The sequence below is a fragment of the Misgurnus anguillicaudatus genome, chromosome 21 (genome assembly GCF_027580225.2).
Source record: "Misgurnus anguillicaudatus chromosome 21, ASM2758022v2, whole genome shotgun sequence".
NCBI classification, from domain to species: Eukaryota; Metazoa; Chordata; class Actinopteri; order Cypriniformes; family Cobitidae; genus Misgurnus; species Misgurnus anguillicaudatus.
Genome location: NC_073357.2, coordinates 28,683,787 through 28,699,864, shown reverse-complemented (window position 1 = coordinate 28,699,864; position 16,078 = coordinate 28,683,787). Strand labels below are relative to the sequence as shown.

The following is a 16,078-nucleotide window of genomic DNA, read 5'->3' as shown; positions in this document are numbered from 1 at the left end:
TCAATCAGCAGTTTTCTGAGGGTATCTGTGTGTATGGAATCCGGGAAGGTCTGCTTTTAATCCAGATCATGACGCTTTGTGTGTTCGACTTTATATGGTGCGGCGCCGACTTATGACGTATGACATCAGAGTACCACGGGAGCAAAGGTAAAGGCGGACCATTTTGTAAAATTTCGACTGGCTCTTGCGCTACTCTGATGTCCTTGCGGCCGAACTGTCTGCGCAGCACAACATAAAGCAAAATGCCACACTCTTTATAGCAAAGTACCAACAACATGAGAAGTGGTGGCACACAAAAGAAAGTAAATGTTAAGGATACATCATGCAGATGCACTAGGACACATCCTCAGTGATGTATCCTGGGGTCATTGGGTGTTTCGGGTCTTTCAACATCAGACACCTTCGCCCAGGCAACCCGGCCGGAGTTGATAAGACCCTGGCCTGTGTCCCAGCAGCAATTGCCCACAGTTTTGCCCTCTTAATCCAAAGGCAACAAGTGGCTTTCTCTGCAGCTTCAGTTGCGGATCTGATCGCATTTCTTTTAGCTTCCCCTGTGATGCCTAGGGTTCTAAACATATTGCAGAGTGATCTTCCTGCAAATCCTCTGCAGCCCACCTCCAGAGGCTCACAATGGGTTTGCCAGCCCTGCCTCCTACACTCTTCGACTAGCTCCTGGTACTTGGCATGTTTTCTCTCATTGGCGTCGTCCATGCGCTCTTCCCAAGCCACCGTGAGCTCCAACAAGATCAACTGCCTGGTAGCATCTGAGAATATAATCATGTCTGGACGAAGCATTGTGGATATTATTCTGGTAGGGATATTTAGCTGTTTTCCAAGATCCACTTCCAGTTCCCAATCAGTGGCAGTAGTGAGGAGGCCAGACTTTGCTCTGGGTTATGGAAGGGCTTTCTCCCCAGCTCCAAGAAACTTAATGCTCCTTGGATTGTGGTGGCCCTTGATGATGTTGATGGCTGTGGCTATGCTTTCAGCAACTGCCTTTAACACCAGCTACTAAGGAGGTGCTCTAGGGATCCTCTTCCTGGACAGGGGGGAAAGAAGGAAGGTTTCTCAATTTTGCACCTGATGTGAAGTTTTGCTGGACTTGGTAGGACATCGTAGACCGTTTGGACTAAGATCCTTATACGGTGGAAGTCTCCTTTCCACATGTCAGTCCAAGTGATCTTACGTTGCCGAACATTTTCACATTTTGTCCAAGTTCCTTGCTGTCCCATTTCCACCATTATGCTGACTGTAACTTCCACTTCCTCCTGAACAAGATGTTGACGCTCCTTGCCTTGAGCATTGTCAACTCTTGTTACCGGGAAGTAGCCAAAGCTTGCACGCCCTGTTGCTATAGGTCCCACCAGAGCCTCAACGTGACTCGGCCATCTCCAACAATTTTCCTGCCCGTTCGCACGTGTATGTCATCTGCTGCCACCTTTGGATCCCAGGACTGTCTATACTGCCATGCTTCCAGTGTTCTTGACACCATGAACTTCTCAGAAATGCTGTTAATTGGGATTTGCAGGACATTGCTGGTGCCATACAAGGCAGCACTCCTCAGACTGCAAGTTAACCCAAGCCATCTACGCAAATAACTACTGATCTTTCTCTCCAGGGCCTCAACAGAATGCTGATAAGTCCAGGCCTTAAACTTCCCAGGTAGACCTGATTTGTTTACCCTGCTAAGCCAAGACTCAAGCTCTTCACTGGTTTTCTTAATTGAGGCAGAAACCTTGAGGCTACAGTGGAAGACCTTGCCGAGGCTCTTAATTGGCTCCCGGTAACTCTTGTTGGATGGGATAATGGATGGGATGGTGACTCTGGCCAGCGAAAATTTGTGGAACTTGTCCACTACTTTCCCCCTTTTGAGCACTAACGACCTTGATTTTACTGGTTTAAAGCTCATCCTGTTATGACTTTGGTCTTTCGACTGTTTTGTTTCATTTGTTTTTGTTGTGTGTGTGTGTGTGTTATGTGTTTTGACAGTTCTCACGTGCGCGTCTGCCACCGGAGCGATCTCACCATCACTGGTTTCATTCACCTGCGACACCCACCTGTTTCTTATTTGTCTCCCCATTGGTTTGGTATTTAAGCTCTCTGTGTATTGTTGCTCCTTGCGAGTTCGTCATTGTTATGTTGCTTTAGTCTTGTCATGTTCGCCGTTTTTGTTGGATTAATATATTTTTGACCTTTTTGTCTTTTTTGCCATTTTTTGCTCTGCCTGATCTGTCTGCTTTCTCTCATTCACCTCTCATTAGGACTACAGCACCTCCGCTCCTCTCCACTTCAGTGGATTGTTACACCTCTCTCTGCCCTGCCGGTCTTATGCCCTGCTGTCTCTCGTGTGTGGCCGTTGCCCTGTAGCACTGAGTGAGCTTCTCTCCGCCGCTCTGCTGTATCTATCGGACTTCACGCTGTGCGCTGTCCAGAGTACTGGTTATCCCTGCTGTCCAGCCGGGTTGTCATCTCTTCTCTCCCCGATTTGAATCGGTGGTTTCCCTACATCGCGCTGGGCGCGCGATCTCCAGTGCATGTCAGAGACTTCTATTTTCCATTCATCACTGCGGCAGAGAACTTTGGACAGTTATCTAGGACAATCTTTGACCGGCACAGCGGTTGTTTTGATTCCCCGAGTGTTATTCCAGTTTTTCTCCCTGGCTAGCCCAGTGTTTTTTCTCTGTCTATTATTTTTATCTTTATTAAACGTTTGAGTTATCTGCAATTGGATCCTTGCCTCTGTGTGTTTCTAACCAGCCTTGACACATCCTTGCCCAGTTGATGAGCTACTCTAGCCCTTGAAGAATCCATCTACTGCCCGGTATGTATGTAGTAGTGACTGTCAAGTCATCCATAAAAGCTCTTATTGGCAGGGGCTCTTACTGTCGCACTCCAGATTTAAAAAAAACAGCCTCTGCATTCTACCTTTGCCGACTCACAATCATGTTCATGGCAAGGGCAAAGAGAATGACTGAAATGGTGCAACCTGTAATTATGCTTTTCTCTAACCCAGTGGTTCTCAATGTTTTTTAGCGTGCGGCCCCCCTTGTGTACCGTGCATTTCTTCGCGGCCCCCCAAAGAAAATTTATGACAAATTTGTTCTAAAATGTAATAATTAAATTAAACAAAACATACAAAATTATTCAAAGAAGTGCTATTGAATAAGATTGATTTTTTTGGTTTAATTACACAGAATTCATGATAAATTAATGTATTTTATAAATTCTCATAAAACTGGGGCCCCCCTGGCACCATGTCGCGGCCCCCAGTTTGAGAACCACTGCTCTAACCGATGCCGGTCTAAAAAGCCTGACCCAGTAGTGGCTCTTAACCTGAACTTACAATAACAATCCAGGATAAGGTCTGTGATTTTGCTTGGAACATAATGTTGCTGGAGGGCAAGCACAATGATTTGTGGGCCTCCCTAATGATTTGTGGGATGACTCCTGTGTGTTCCAAACATCCTGGCACTCCCTAAATTCCACCCATCTGAACAGAGGTGTCAATATAGTTGTTCTTCAAGAGGAACTCAGTTAGACATTGTGACAAGACCCTGAAGAATAACTTGCCTTCAACACTCAACAGTGAGATTTTCCAAAACTGACTGATGTTCTTGGAACTTTCTTCCTTGGGGATCCATACACCTTTTGCGTATCTCCACTACTTGGCAACTCTTCCTCTACGTCAGATCAGCCTCAGACTCTTCCACAGGTACCGAAGGAGTTGCGGGTAGCACTTGTACACAGTGTACGGAACTCCACTAGGCCCTGGGGTGGAGGCTAATCTAGCTTTTTCACCACCTCCTGCACCTCTGTCCAGCTGGGTTCCTTCATGACAAATTCAACTGTCGGAGGATGTGGGGTTATTAGGGCTGTGTGTGGTTCTAGTTCAAGGTCCCTATCTGGGTCGCTAAAGGTGTTGTGCAAAAAAGAGTTTGCCTCCTCATTTGTGCATGTGAGACTGCCACTGCGTTTGTCACCAAGAAGTTTCTTAGTGAAGTAAAAGGGGTTGGAAATAAAGGCAGCACACTTCCTCACTCTTTTAATTACCCCTCCTCCGATGCCACTCTGCCCTGCGCAGGGACATGAGCTTCTTTCTTAAGATGTTACGAAGCTCAGAGAGTGGTAGCTTTTCCTCCTCTCTAGCCACCTTATACTGTTGTTTAAGACGTCGAAGCTCCTGACGCAGTTGATGAATCTGTGTGCCTCTATGGTTCCTAGCAAAGGAGGGCTTGGCCTTTCTGTTCTCAACATAGCCAAATCTCTCATCTGTGTAGCTGACTATAATTGCCATCATGGCCTCCTGCCGGCTGTCCACTTCTCCCTTAGCTGTAGCTTCAAGGATCCTGCTAATATTGATGTCAAACTGCAAAACACATGCTTTGGCTGTTAGCTGAAGGCCACTTGATCCGCTTCTGTGGGACTATTCTGCAGGGATTGGAGGGTTCTACTGCTTGGAGGGACTGGGCTCTGTGGAGTGAATCCTGGCCGGGCTCCTCCTGCGTCTCATGAGGATCAGATCATGTGCGCTGCAGTACACTCTCCCACTCCGTACATTTCATTCTTGCCTGATGCATTTTCACGCCGAATTTCCATTTGTCTGGGTCGATAACATTAGATCTGTTCTTTTGGGGTACTCATTCTCCCCCCCTCGGCCTCCCCTAGGAATATGCTAAAATATAAAAGTGTCAGTCCTGCAAGCACTGAGTTAGCTACTTACATCGCATGTTGCTCTTTTACCATCATGCAGTAGCGCACTTGCTCTGTAGTTTGTAGCTCGCGCTCCGGCTTCTGTAACCAATAACTCCACCTTTTTTTATTTTATTGGCCATTGCATCATTTTGACTTTGATGAGCGCTTTCATATGATGAGGCACATCAGAGAGAGATAGGCGTTGTACACTATTTATAGTTAGGCATATTAGGCAATTATTTCATGACTTTATTAAACTCAACAGGGATCTCAATGGTGGGCACAAGCCTGCGTAAGATAATGGATGTGTGGCGTGAGAGCGTGAGAATGTGATCAATTGTGTGAGTTTCACACTGAATTAGCGAGGGTTGGCAAAATTTAATTACCTGCTGTAGTAGAAAGATCAGCTGAAGTTGAGACATGATCTGTTGTAGCTGAAGTTTCTGACGCTGTTGTGATGTCAGTCTTAGGTGAAGTGGGTTGTTCTGAAGTTGTAACGTCCATTGTGGTTAATCCGTCTGTTGTTGTGGGACTTTCTGAATTTGTTGTAGGCTCTGTTTTGTGGAATAAAAAGTATTATAGACCGATTATTGTTGTATTTTCAGTTGTAGTAAACCTTCTAGACTAGAATATGTTAAAAAAGCTTAGTGTTTGAAACAATTTTTTTAAGTGACTTTGATTTGGGTAATTGTTTTTTAAAAATGTAATTACCTGCTGTAGTTGAAGGATCAGCTGAAGTCGAGACTTGATCTGTTGTAGCTGAAGTTTCTGAAGCTGTTGTGATGTCAGTCGTAGCTGAAGTGGGATGTTCTGAAGTTGTAACGTCCTTTGTGGTTAATGCATCTGTTGTTGTTGGACTTTCTGAATTTGTTGTAGGCTCTGTTTTGTGGAATAAAAAGTATTATAGACCGATTGTTGTTGTAACTTCAGTTGTAGTAAACTGTGTCGACTGGAATATGTTAAAAATGCTCATTGTTTTCAGTAATTTATAAAACGAAATTGATTTGGGTGATTGTTTTTTATTAAATTTAATTACCTGCTGTAGTTAAAGGATCAGCTGAAGTTGAGACTTGATCTGTTGTAGCTGAAGTTTCTGACGCTGTTGTGATGTCAGTCGTAGGTGAAGTGGGTTGTTCTGAAGTTGTAATGTCCATTGTGGTTAATGCATCTGTTGTTGTTGGACTTTCTGAATTTGTTGTAGGCTCTGTTTTGTGGAATAAAAAGTATTATAGACCGATTGTTGTTGTATTTTCAGTTGTAGTAAACCTTCTAGACTCGAATATGTTAAAAAAGCTTAGTGTTTGAAACAATTTCTTGAATTACTTTGATTTGGATAATTGTTTTTTAAAAATTTAATTACCTGCTGTAGTTGAAGGATCAGCTGAAGTCGAGACTTGATCTGTTGTAGCTGAAGTTTCTGAAGCTGTTGTGATGTCAGTCGTAGGTGAAGTGGGTTGTTCTGAAGTTGTAACGTCCGTTGTGGTTAATGCATCTGTTGTTGTTGGACTTTCTGAATTTGTTGTAGGCTCTGTTTTGTGGAATAAAAAGTATTATAGACCGATTGTTGTTGTATTTTCAGTTGTAGTAAACCTTCTAGACTCGAATATGTTAAAAAAGCTTAGTGTTTGAAACAATTTCTTAAATTACTTTGATTTGGGTAATTGTTTTTTAAAAATTTAATTACCTGCTGTAGTTGAAGGATCAGCTGAAGTCAAGACTTGATCTGTTGTAGCTGAAGTTTCTGACGCTGTTGTGATGTCAGTCGTAGGTGAAGTGGATTGTTCTGAAGTTGTAACGTCCGTTGTGGTTAATGTATCTGTTGTTGTTGAACTTTCTGAATTTGTTGTAGCCTCTGTTTTGTGGAATAAAAAGTATTATAGACCGATTGTTGTTGTAACTTCAGTTGTAGTAAACTGTGTCGACTGGAATATGTTAAAAATGCTCATTGTTTTCAGTAATTTATAAAACAAAATTTATTTGGTTGATTGTTTTTTATAAAACTTAATGACCTGCTGTAGTTGAAGGATCAGCTGAAGTCGAGACTTGATCTGTTGTAGCTGAAGTTTCTGACGCTGTTGTGATGTCAGTCGTAGGTGATGTGGGTTGTTCTGAAGTTGTAACGTCCGTTGTGGTTAATGCATCTGTTGTTGTGGGACTTTCTGAATTTGTTGTAGGCTCTGTTTCGTGGAATAAAAAGAATTATAGACCGATTGTTGTTGTATTTTCAGTTGTAGTAAACCTTCTTGACTGGAATATGTTAAAAAAGCTCAGTGTTTGGAGCAATTTCTTAAATTACTTTGATTTGGATAATTGTTTTTTAAAAATTTAATTACCTGCTGTAGTTGAAGGATCAGCTGAAGTCGAGACTTGATCTGTTGTAGCAGAAGTTTCTGAAGCTGTTGTGATGTCAGTCGTAGGTGAAGTGGGTTGTTCTGAAGTTGTAACGTCCGTTGTGGTTAATGCATCTGTTGTTGTTGGACTTTCTGAATTTGTTGTAGGCTCTGTTTTGTGGAATAAAAAGTATTATAGACCGATTGTTGTTGTATTTTCAGTTGTAGTAAACCTTCTTGACTGGAATATGTTAAAAAAGCTTAGTGTTTGAAACAATTTCTTAAGTGACTTTGATTTGGGTAATTGTTTTTTAAAAATTTAATCACCTGCTGTAGTTGAAGGATCAGCTGAAGTTGAGACTTGATCTGTTGTAGCTGAAGTTTCTGACGCTGTTGTGATGTCAGTCGTAGGTGAAGTGGGTTGTTCTGAAGTTGTAACGTACGTTGTGGTTAATGCATCTGTTGTCGTTGGAATTTCTGAATTTGTTGTAGGCTCTGTTTTGTGGAATAAAAAGTATTATAGACCGATTGTTGTTGTAACTTCAGTTGTAGTAAACTGTGTCGACTGGAATATGTTAAAAAAGCTTAGTGTTTGAAACAATTTCTTAAGTGACTTTGATTTGGGTAATTGTTTTTTAAAAATGTAATCACCTGCTGTAGTTGAAGGATCAGCTGAAGTCGAGACTTGATCTGTTGTAGTTGAAGTTTCTGACGCTGTTGTGATGTCAGTCGTAGGTGATGTGGGTTGTTCTGAAGTTGTAACGTCCGTTGTGGTTAATGCATCTGTTGTTGTGGGACTTTCTGAATTTGTTGTAGGCTCTGTTTTGTGGAATAAAAAGGATTATAGACCGATTGTTGTTGTAACTTCAGTTGTAGTAAACTGTGTTGACTGGATTATGTTAAAAAGCTCAGTGTTTTCAGTAATTTATAAAATGAAATTGATTTGGGTGATTGTTTTTTATACAACTTAATAACCTGCTGTAGTTGAAGGATCAGCTGAAGTCGAGACTTGATCTGTTGTAGCTGAAGTTTCTGACGCTGTTGTGATGTCAGTCGTAGGTGAAGTGGGTTGTTCTGAAGTTGTAACGTCCGTTGTGGTTAATGCATCTGTTGTTGTTGGACTTTCTGAATTTGTTGTAGGCTCTGTTTTGTGGAATAAAAAGTATTATAGACCGATTGTTGTTGTAACTTCAGTTGTAGTAAACTGTGTTGACTGGAATATGTTAAAAAAGCTCAGTGTTTTCAGTTATTTATAAAACAAAATTGATTTGTGTGATTCATTTTTTAAAAACGTAATTACCTGCTGTAGTTGAAGGATCAGCTGAAGTCGAGATATGATCTGTTGTAGCTGAAGTTTCTGACGCTGTTGTGATGTCAGTCGTAGGTGAAGTGGGTTGTTCTGAAGTTGTAACGTCCGTTGTGGTTAATGCATCTGTTGTTGTTGGACTTTCTGAATTTGTTGTAGGCTCTGTTTTGTGGAATAAAAAGTATTATAGACCGATTGTTGTTGTAACTTCAGTTGTAGTAAACTGTGTTGACTGGAATATGTTAAAAAAGCTCAGTGTTTTCAGTTATTTATAAAACGAAATTGATTTGTGTGATTCATTTTTTAAAAACGTAATTACCTGCTGTAGTTGAAGGATCAGCTGAAGTCGAGATATGATCTGTTGTAGCTGAAGTTTCTGACGCTGTTGTGATGTCAGTCGTAGGTGAAGTGGGTTGTTCTGAAGTTTTAACGTACGTTGTGGTAAATGCATCTGTTGTTGTGGGACTTTCTGAATTTGTTGTAGGCTCTGTTTTGTGGAATAAAAAGTATTATAGACCGATTGTTGTTGTATTTTCAGTTGTAGTAAACTTTCTAGACTAGAATATGTTAAAAAAGCTTAGTGTTTGAAACAATTTCTTAAGTGACTTTGATTTGGGTAATTGTTTTTTAAAAATTTTATTACCTGCTGTAGCTGAAGGATCAGCTGAAGTCGAGACTTGATCTGTTGTAGCTGAAGTTTCTGACGCTGTTGTGATGTCAGTCGTAGGTGAAGTGGGTTGTTCTGAAGTTGTAACGTCCGTTGTGGTTAATGCATCTGTTGTTGTTGGACTTTCTGAATTTGTTGTAGGCTCTGTTTTGTGGAATAAAAAGTATTATAGACCGATTGTTGTTGTAACTTCAGTTGTAGTAAACTGTGTTGACTGGAATATGTTAAAAAGCTCAGTGTTTTCAGTAATTTATAAAATGAAATTGATTTGGGTGATTGTTTTTTATACAACTTAATAACCTGCTGTAGTTGAAGGATCAGCTGAAGTCGAGACTTGATCTGTTGTAGCTGAAGTTTCTGACGCTGTTGTGATGTCAGTCGTAGGTGAAGTGGGTTGTTCTGAAGTTGTAACGTCCGTTGTGGTTAATGCATCTGTTGTTGTTGGACTTTCTGAATTTGTTGTAGGCTCTGTTTTGTGGAATAAAAAGTATTATAGACCGATTGTTGTTGTAACTTCAGTTGTAGTAAACTGTGTCGACTAGAATATGTTAAAAAAGCATAGTGTTTGAAACAATTTCTTAAGTGACTTTGATTTTGGTAATTGTTTTTTAAAAATTTAATCACCTGCTGTAGTTGAAGGATCAGCTGAAGTCGAGACTTGATCTGTTGTAGCTGAAGTTTCTGACGCTGTTGTGATGTCAATCGTAGGTGTAGTGGGTTGTTCTGAAGTTGTAATGTCCATTGTGGTTAATGCATCTGTTGTTGTTGGACTTTCTGAATTTGTTGTAGGCTCTGTTTTGTGGAATAAAAAGTATTATAGACCGATTGTTGTTGTATTTTCAGTTGTAGTAAACCTTCTAGACTCGAATATGTTAAAAAAGCTTAGTGTTTGAAACAATTTCTTAAATTACTTTGATTTGGATAATTGTTTTTTAAAAATTTAATTACCTGCTGTAGTTGAAGGATCAGCTGAAGTCGAGACTTGATCTGTTGTAGCTGAAGTTTCTGAAGCTGTTGTGATGTCAGTCGTAGGTGAAGTGGGTTGTTCTGAAGTTGTAACGTCCGTTGTGGTTAATGCATCTGTTGTTGTTGGACTTTCTGAATTTGTTGTAGGCTCTGTTTTGTGAGACAAAAAGTATTATAGACCGATTGTTGTTGTATTTTCAGTTGTAGTAAACCTTCTAGACTCGAATATGTTAAAAAAGCTTAGTGTTTGAAACAATTTCTTAAATTACTTTGATTTGGATAATTGTTTTTTAAAAATTTAATTACCTGCTGTAGTTGAAGGATCAGCTGAAGTCGAGACTTGATCTGTTGTAGCTGAAGTTTCTGACGCTGTTGTGATGTCAGTCGTAGGTGATGTGGGTTGTTCTGAAGTTGTAACGTCCGTTGTGGTTAATGCATCTGTTGTTGTGGGACTTTCTGAATTTGTTGTAGGCTCTGTTTTGTGGAGTAAAAAGGATTATAGACCGATTGTTGTTGTAACTTCAGTTGTAGTAAACTGTGTTGACTGGATTATGTTAAAAAGCTCAGTGTTTTCAGTAATTTATGAAACTAAATTGATTTGGTTGATTGTTTTTTATAAAACTTAATTACCTGCTGTAGTTGAAGGATCACCTGAAGTCGAGACTTGATCTGTTGTAGCTGAAGTTTCTGACGCTGTTGTGATGTCAGTCGTAGGTGATGTGGGTTGTTCTGAAGTTGTAACGTCCGTTGTGGTTAATGCATCTGTTGTTGTGGGACTTTCTGAATTTGTTGTAGGCTCTGTTTTGTGGAGTAAAAAGGATTATAGACCGATTGTTGTTGTAACTTCAGTTGTAGTAAACTGTGTTGACTGGATTATGTTAAAAAGCTCAGTGTTTTCAGTAATTTATGAAACGAAATTGATTTGGTTGATTGTTTTTTATAAAACTTAATTACCTGCTGTAGTTGAAGGATCATCTGAAGTCGAGACTTGATCTGTTGTAGCTGAAGTTTCTGAAGCTGTTGTGATGTCAGTCGTAGGTGAAGTGGGTTGTTCTGAAGTTGTAACGTCCGTTGTGGTTAATGCATCTGTTGTTGTTGTACTTTCTGAATTTGTTGTAGGCTCTGTTTTGTGGAATAAAAAGTATTATAGACCGATTGTTGTTGTAACTTCAGTTGTAGTAAACTGTGTTGACTGGATTATGTTAAAAAGCTCAGTGTTTTCAGTAATTTATAAAACGAAATTGATTTGGTTGATTGTTTTTTATAAAAATTAATTACCTGCTGTAGTTGAAGGATCAGCTGAAGTCGAGACTTGATCTGTTGTAGCTGAAGTTTCTGACGCTGTTGTGATGTCAGTCGTAGGTGAAGTGGGTTGTTCTGAAGTTGTAACGTCCGTTGTGGTTAATGCATCTGTTGTTGTGGGACTTTCTGAATTTGTTGTAGGCTCTGTTTTGTGGAATAAAAAGGATTATAGACCGATTGTTGTTGTAACTTCAGTTGTAGTAAACTGTGTTGACTGGAATATGTTAAAAAAGCTCAGTGTTTTCAGTTATTTATAAAACGAAATTGATTTGTGTGATTCATTTTTTAAAAACGTAATTACCTGCTGTAGTTGAAGGATCAGCTGAAGTCGAGATATGATCTGTTGTAGCTGAAGTTTCTGACGCTGTTGTGATGTCAGTCGTAGGTGAAGTGGGTTGTTCTGAAGTTGTAACGTCCGTTGTGGTTAATGCATCTGTTGTTGTTGGACTTTCTGAATTTGTTGTAGGCTCTGTTTTGTGGAATAAAAAGTATTATAGACCGATTGTTGTTGTAACTTCAGTTGTAGTAAACTGTGTTGACTGGAATATGTTAAAAAAGCTCAGTGTTTTCAGTTATTTATAAAACAAAATTGATTTGTGTGATTCATTTTTTAAAAACGTAATTACCTGCTGTAGTTGAAGGATCAGCTGAAGTCGAGATATGATCTGTTGTAGCTGAAGTTTCTGACGCTGTTGTGATGTCAGTCGTAGGTGAAGTGGGTTGTTCTGAAGGTGTAACGTCCGTTGTGGTTAATGCATCTGTTGTTGTGGGACTTTCTGAATTTGTTGTAGGCTCTGTTTTGTGGAATAAAAAGTATTATAGACCGATTGTTGTTGTATTTTCAGTTGTAGTAAACTTTCTAGACTAGAATATGTTAAAAAAGCTTAGTGTTTGAAACAATTTCTTAAGTGACTTTGATTTGGGTAATTGTTTTTTAAAAATTTTATTACCTGCTGTAGTTGAAGGATCAGCTGAAGTTGAGACTTGATCTGTTGTAGCTGAAGTTTCTGACGCTGTTGTGATGTCAGTCGTAGGTGAAGTGGGTTGTTCTGAAGTTGTAACGTCCGTTGTGGTTAATGCATCTGTTGTTGTTGGACTTTCTGAATTTGTTGTAGGCTCTGTTTTGTGGAATAAAAAGTATTATAGACCGATTGTTGTTGTAACTTCAGTTGTAGTAAACTGTGTTGACTGGAATATGTTAAAAAAGCTCAGTGTTTTCAGTTATTTATAAAACGAAATTGATTTGTGTGATTCATTTTTTAAAAACGTAATTACCTGCTGTAGTTGAAGGATCAGCTGAAGTCGAGACTTGATCTGTTGTAGCTGAAGTTTCTGACGCTGTTGTGATGTCAGTCGTAGGTGAAGTGGGTTGTTCTGAAGTTGTAACGTCCGTTGTGGTTAATGCATCTGTTGTTGTGGGACTTTCTGAATTTGTTGTAGGCTCTGTTTTGTGGAATAAAAAGTATTATAGACCGATTGTTGTTGTATTTTCAGTTGTAGTAAACTTTCTAGACTAGAATATGTTAAAAAAGCTTAGTGTTTGAAACAATTTCTTAAGTGACTTTGATTTGGGTAATTGTTTTTTAAAAATTTTATTACCTGCTGTAGTTGAAGGATCAGCTGAAGTCGAGACTTGATCTGTTGTAGCTGAAGTTTCTGACGCTGTTGTGATGTCAGTCGTAGGTGAAGTGGGTTGTTCTGAAGTTGTAACGTCCGTTGTGGTTAATGCATCTGTTGTTGTTGGACTTTCTGAATTTGTTGTAGGCTCTGTTTTGTGGAATAAAAAGTATTATAGACCGATTGTTGTTGTAACTTCAGTTGTAGTAAACTGTGTCGACTGGAATATGTTAAAAATGCTCATTGTTTTCAGTAATTTATAAAACAAAATTTATTTGGTTGATTGTTTTTTAAAAATTTAATCACCTGCTGTAGTTGAAGGATCAGCTGAAGTTGAGACTTGATCTGTTGTAGCTGAAGTTTCTGACGCTGTTGTGATGTCAGTCGTAGGTGAAGTGGGTTGTTCTGAAGTTGTAACGTCCGTTGTGGTTCATGCATCTGTTGTTGTGGGACTTTCTGAATTTGTTGTAGGCTCTGTTTTGTGGAATAAAAAGGATTATAGACCGATTGTTGTTGTAACTTCAGTTGTAGTAAACTGTGTTGACTGGATTATGTTAAAAAGCTCAATGTTTTCAGTAATTTATAAAATGAAATTGATTTGGGTGATTGTTTTTTATACAACTTAATAACCTGCTGTAGTTGAAGGATCAGCTGAAGTCGAGACTTGATCTGTTGTAGCTGAAGTTTCTGACGCTGTTGTGATGTCAGTCGTAGGTGAAGTGGGTTGTTCTGAAGTTGTAACGTCCGTTGTGGTTAATGCATCTGTTGTTGTTGGACTTTCTGAATTTGTTGTAGGCTCTGTTTTGTGGAATAAAAAGTATTATAGACCGATTGTTGTTGTATTTTCAGTTGTAGTAAACCTTCTAGACTCGAATATGTTAAAAAAGCTTAGTGTTTGAAACAATTTCTTAAGTGACTTTGATTTGGGTAATTGTTTTTTAAAAATTTAATTACCTGCTGTAGTTGAAGGATCAGCTGAAGTTGAGACTTGATCTGTTGTAGCTGAAGTTTCTGATGCTGTTGTGATGTCAGTCGTAGGTGAAGTGGGTTGTTCTGAAGTTGTAACGTCTCTTGTGGTTAATGCATCTGTTGTTGTTGGACTTTCTGAATTTGTTGTAGGCTCTGTTTTGTGGAATAAAAAGTATTATAGACCGATTGTTGTTGTAACTTCAGTTGTAGTAAACTGTGTTGACTGGATTATGTTAAAAAGCTCAGTGTTTTCAGTAATTTATAAAACGAAATTGATTTGGTTGATTGTTTTTTATAAAAATTAATTACCTGCTGTAGTTGAAGGATCAGCTGAAGTCGAGACTTGATCTGTTGTAGTTGAAGTTTCTGATGCTGTTGTGATGTCAGTCGTAGGTGATGTGGGTTGTTCTGAAGTTGTAATGTCCGTTGTGGTTAATGCATCTGTTGTTGTGGGACTTTCTGAATTTGTTGTAGGCTCTGTTTTGTGGAATAAAAAGGATTATAGACCGATTGTTGTTGTAACTTCAGTTGTAGTAAACTGTGTTGACTGGATTATGTTAAAAAGCTCAGTGTTTTCAGTAATTTATAAAATGAAATTGATTTGGGTGATTGTTTTTTATACAACTTAATAACCTGCTGTAGTTGAAGGATCAGCTGAAGTCGAGACTTGATCTGTTGTAGCTGAAGTTTCTGACGCTGTTGTGATGTCAGTCGTAGGTGAAGTGGGTTGTTCTGAAGTTGTAACGTCCGTTGTGGTTAATGCATCTGTTGTTGTTGGACTTTCTGAATTTGTTGTAGGCTCTGTTTTGTGGAATAAAAAGTATTATAGACCGATTGTTGTTGTAACTTCAGTTGTAGTAAACTGTGTTGACTGGAATATGTTAAAAAAGCTCAGTGTTTTCAGTTATTTATAAAACGAAATTGATTTGTGTGATTCATTTTTTAAAAACGTAATTACCTGCTGTAGTTGAAGGATCAGCTGAAGTCGAGATATGATCTGTTGTAGCTGAAGTTTCTGACGCTGTTGTGATGTCAGTCGTAGGTGAAGTGGGTTGTTCTGAAGGTGTAACGTCCGTTGTGGTTAATGCATCTGTTGTTGTGGGACTTTCTGAATTTGTTGTAGGCTCTGTTTTGTGGAATAAAAAGTATTATAGACCGATTGTTGTTGTATTTTCAGTTGTAGTAAACTTTCTAGACTAGAATATGTTAAAAAAGCTTAGTGTTTGAAACAATTTCTTAAGTGACTTTGATTTGGGTAATTGTTTTTTAAAAATTTTATTACCTGCTGTAGTTGAAGGATCAGCTGAAGTTGAGACTTGATCTGTTGTAGCTGAAGTTTCTGACGCTGTTGTGATGTCAGTCGTAGGTGAAGTGGGTTGTTCTGAAGTTGTAACGTCCGTTGTGGTTAATGCATCTGTTGTTGTTGGACTTTCTGAATTTGTTGTAGGCTCTGTTTTGTGGAATAAAAAGTATTATAGACCGATTGTTGTTGTAACTTCAGTTGTAGTAAACTGTGTCGACTGGAATATGTTAAAAATGCTCATTGTTTTCAGTAATTTATAAAACAAAATTTATTTGGTTGATTGTTTTTTATAAAACGTAATGACCTGCTGTAGTTGAAGGATCAGCTGAAGTCGAGACTTGATCTGTTGTAGCTGAAGTTTCTGACGCTGTTGTGATGTCAGTTGTAGGTGACGTGGGTTGTTCTGAAGTTGTAACGTCCGTTGTGGTTAATGCATCTGTTGTTGTGGGACTTTCTGAATTTGTTGTAGGCTCTGTTTTGTGGAATAAAAAGGATTATAGACCGATTGTTGTTGTAACTTCAGTTGTAGTAAACTGTGTTGACTGGATTATGTTAAAAAGCTCAATGTTTTCAGTAATTTATAAAATGAAATTGATTTGGGTGATTGTTTTTTATACAACTTAATAACCTGCTGTAGTTGAAGGATCAGCTGAAGTCGAGACTTGATCTGTTGTAGCTGAAGTTTCTAAAGCTGTTGTGATGTCAGTCGTAGGTGAAGTGGGTTGTTCTGAAGTTGTAACGTCCGTTGTGGTTAATGCATCTGTTGTTGTTGGACTTTCTGAATTTGTTGTAGGCTCTGTTTTGTGGAATAAAAAGTATTATAGACCGATTGTTGTTGTATTTTCAGTTGTAGTAAACCTTCTAGACTCGAATATGTTAAAAAAGCTTAGTGTTTGAAACAATTTCTTAAGTGACTTTGATTTGGG

General features: G+C 38.9%; 2 pseudogenes; both read right to left on the bottom strand.

Annotated features, from left to right (window-relative positions):
- Positions 1–333: 333 nt before the first annotated feature.
- On the bottom strand, positions 334–1,297 carry LOC141352825 (uncharacterized; annotated as a pseudogene).
- Positions 1,298–2,440: 1,143 nt separating this feature from the next.
- On the bottom strand, positions 2,441–4,297 carry LOC141352824 (uncharacterized; annotated as a pseudogene).
- Positions 4,298–16,078: the final 11,781 nt, after the last annotated feature.